Source organism: Penaeus japonicus, unplaced genomic scaffold (genome assembly GCF_977035675.1).
Source record: "Penaeus japonicus unplaced genomic scaffold, GWHDUDI00000001_assembly GWHDUDI00000043, whole genome shotgun sequence".
Taxonomy (NCBI): domain Eukaryota; kingdom Metazoa; phylum Arthropoda; class Malacostraca; order Decapoda; family Penaeidae; genus Penaeus; species Penaeus japonicus.
Window position 1 is genome coordinate 3,364,295 of NW_028234445.1, and position 4,439 is coordinate 3,368,733.

Here is a 4,439-nt window from a genome sequence, read left to right on the forward strand (position 1 = left end):
CTCCCGAAAATACCAAAAATGATTAAAATACAAGTTAGAGCTATTCTGATAATGTAAAGGAATATAGCTAAATACGCTGATTATCGTTATATTATAGCAATAATAATGATACTACAAAAATACAAAACTGCTAAAAATACCTATTTTAACCATTTTGATAAGTAAAAGGAGTACAGTTAAATGCGCTGATTATAGTTATATTATAGCAAAAAGGAATTGAGAGAAAAAAGGGGAAATAAAAAAAATGATAAATATATACAAATCTCCCGAAAATACCAAAGATGCTTAAGATGCTAGAGCCATTCTGATAATGTAAAAAGGATAATAGCTAAATACGCTGATTAGCATTATATGAGAGAAAAACATAAATGAGAGAAAAAAGGGGGAAAAAATAATGATTCCACCAAAAATACCATAGATGTTGAAAAAACATATTTTAACCATTTTCATAACGAAAAGGAGAACAGTTAAATGTGCTGATTATCGTTATATTATACAGGAAAGGACTTTAGAGAAAAAGGTGGATATAAAAAAACTTAAATATATAAAAAATCTCCCCCAACCCCCCAAAAAAAAGGCTTAAGATACACGTTAGAGCCATTCTGATAAAGGATTATAGCTAGATTATCGTTATATTGGAGCAAAAAATAAATTAGAGAAAAAAAGGGGGGAGGGGATAATAATGTTACTATTAAGAATACCAAAGATGATAAAAATACCCATTTTAACCATTTTGATAACGAAAAGGAGTACAGTTAAATGCACTGATTATCGTTATATTATGCAAAAAGTAATAGAGAAAAAAGGGGAAATAAAAAAAATGATAAATATATACAAATCTCCCGAAAATACCAAAAATGCTTTAAACACACGTTCGAGCCATTCTGATAATGCAAAGGATTATAGCAAAATACGCTGATTTTCGTTATATTAGAGCAAAACATAAAAGATAGAAAAAGGGGGATAAAAAATAAAAATAATATTACCAAAAACACCAAAGATGATAAAATGACCTATTTTAACCATTTTGATAACGATAAGGAGTAGAGTTAAATGCACTGATTATCATTATATTATAGCAAAAAGGAATTGAGAGAAAAAAGCGGGAAAAGAAGAAATGATAAATAGATACGAATCTCCCGAAAATACCAAAAATGCTTAAAATACACGTTAGAGCCATGCTGATAATGTAAAGGAGGACAGTTAAATGCGCTGATTATCGTTATATTATAGCAAAAAGGAATTGAGAGAAAAAGGGGAAAAAAAGATAAATATATACGAATCTCACGAAAATACCAAAAATGCTTAGAATACACGTTAGAGCCGTTCTGATAATGCAAAGGAGTACAGTTAAATGCACTGATGATCGTTATATTATAGCAAAAAGGAATTGAGAGAACAAAGGGGATATCCAAAAAAAAAAAAAAAAATCCTAAATATATACACATCTCCCGATAATAACAAAGATGCTAAAAATACCCATCTTAACCCTTTTGATAACGAAAAGGAGTACAATTAAATGCGCTGATGATCGTTATATTATAGCAAAAAGTTTTTATTTTTATTTTTTTTTGGATGTCCCCTTTTTCTCTCACTTCCTTTTTGCTATAATATAACGATCATCGCCGCATATAACTGTACTCCTTTTCGTTATCAAAAGGGTTAAAATGAGTATTTTTAGCATCTTTGGTATTTTCGGGAGATGTGTATATATTTAGCTTTTTTTTTTTTGATGTCCCCTTTTTTCTCTCAATTCCTTTTTGCTATAATATAACGATCATCAGCGAATTAAATGGTATCTTTAGCATTGTTATATTAAAGAAAAAAACAATTGCGAGAAAAAAGGTGCAAGAAAAAAAATGCACGATCCTAAAAAAAAAAAAAAAAAATCCTTAAAATACACATTAGATCCATTCTGATAATGAAATGGATTACAGTTAAATGCGCTGATTTTCATTATATTAAAGGAAAAAGCAATTGCGAGAAAAAAGGTGCAAGAAAAAAAAATGCACGATCCTGAAAAAACGCCAAAAATACTTAAAACACACATTAAAGCCATTCTGATAATCAAACGGATTAAAAGTAAATGCGCTGATTTTCGTTATATTTAAGGAAAAAGCAATTACGAGATAAAAGGTGCAAGAAAAAATACACGATCCCGAAAAAAAGCGAAAAATCCTTAAGATACACGTTAGAGACATTCTGATAATGAAACGGATTACAGTTAAATGCGCTGATTTTCGTTATATTAAAGGAAAAACCAATTCCGAGAAAAAAGGTGCAAGAAAAAAAATGACGATCTTCAAAAAAAAGAAAAAAAAACGAAAATGCTTAAATACACGTTACAGCCATTCTGATAACGAAACGGATTACAGTTAAATGCACTGATTTTCGGTTTATCAAAGGAAACAGCAATTGCGAGAAAAAAGGTGCAAGAAAAAAAAATCACAATACTGAAAAAAAGCGAAAAATGCTTAATATACACGTTAGAGCCATTCTGATAATGAAAGATATTACAGGTAAATGCGCTGATCATTATATTAAAGGAAAAAGCAATTGCAAGAAAAAGATGCAAGAAAAAAAATGCACGATCCCGAAAAAAAAGCAAAAAATGCTTAAAAAACACGTTAGAGCCATTCTGATAATGAAACGAATTACAGTTAAATTCGCTGATTTTCGTTATATCAAAGGAAAAAGCAATTACGAGAAAAAAAGTGCAAGAAAAAAGAAATGCGCGATCCTGAAAAAAGCCAAAAATGCTTAAAATACACGTTAGAGCCATTCTGATAATTTAACGGATTACAGTTAAGTGCGCTGATTCTCGTTATATTAAAAGAAAAAGCAATTGCGAGAAAAAAGGTGCAAGAAAAAAAGAAAAATGCACGATCCTGAAAAAAAGCAAAATGTTCTTAAAATTCACGTTAGAGCCATTCTGATAATTATACGGATTACAGTTAAATGCGCTGATTTTCGTTATATGAAAGGAAAAAGCACTTGGAAGAAAAAAGGTGGAAGAAAATAAATGCATGATCCTGGAAAAAAGGAAAAATGCTTAAAATACACGTTAGAGGCATTCTGATAAGGAAACGGATTACAGTTAAATGCGCTGATTTTCGTTATATTAAAGGAAAAAGCAATTGCGAGAAAAAAGGTGCACGGAAAAACAATGCAAGATCCTGGAAAAAAGGAAAAATGCTTAAAATACACGATAGAGCCATTCTGATAATGAAACGGATTACAGTTAAATGCGCTGATTTTCGTTATATTAAAGGAAAAAACAATTCCGAGAAAAAAGGTGCAAAAAAATGCCTAAAATACACGTTAGAGCCATTCTGATAATGAAACGGATTGCAGTTAAATGCGCTGATTTTCGTTACATTAAAGGAAAAAGCAATTGCGAGAAAAATATTGAAGAAAAATAAAATGGCACGATCCTGAAAAAAAAAAACGTACAAAACGCTTAAAATACACGTTAGAGTAATTCTGATAATAAACCGGATTACAGTTAAATGCGTTGATTTTCGTTATATCAAAGGAAAAAGCAATTGTGAGAAAAAAGGTGCAAGAAAAAAAATACACGATCCTGAAAAAAGCCAAAAATGCTTAAAATACATGTTAAAGCCATTATGATAATGAAAGGGATTACAGTTCAATTCACTGATTTTCGGTATATTAAAGGAAAAAGCAATTCCGAGAAAAATAGGTGTAAGAAAAAAAAATTGCACGATCCTTAGAAAAAGCCAAAAATGCTTAAAATACACGTTAGAGCCATTCTGATAATGAAACGGATTACAGTTAAATGCGCTGATTTTCGTTATATTAAAGGAAAAAGCAATTGCGAGAAAAAAGGTGCAAGAAAAAAAAATGCACGATCCTGAAAAAAAGCCAAAAATGCTTAAAATACACGTTAGAGCCATTCTGATAATGAAACGGATTACAGTTAAATGCGCTGATTTTCGTTATATTAAAGGAAAAAGCAATTGCGAGAAAAAAGGTGCAGGAAAAATAAATGCACGATCCTGAAAAAAAGCCAAAAATGCTTAAAATACACGTTAGAGCCATTCTGATAATGAAAACGATTACAGTTAAATGCGCTGATTTTCGTTATATTAAAGGAAAAAGCAATTGCGAGAAAAAAGGTGCAAGGAAAAAAATGCACTGACAAAAAGCCAAAAATGCTTAAAATACACGTTAGAGGCAATCACATAATGAAATGGATTATAGTTAAATGCACTGATTTTCGTTATATTAATTAAAGGAAAAAGCAATTGCGAGAAAATAAAAATGCACGATCCTGAAAAAAAAATGCTTAAAATACACGTTAGAGCCATTCTGATAATGAAACGGATTACAGTTAAATGCGCTGATTTTCGTTATATTAAAGGAAAAAGCAATTGCGAGAAAAAAGGTTCAAGAAAAAAAAATGCACGATCCTGAAA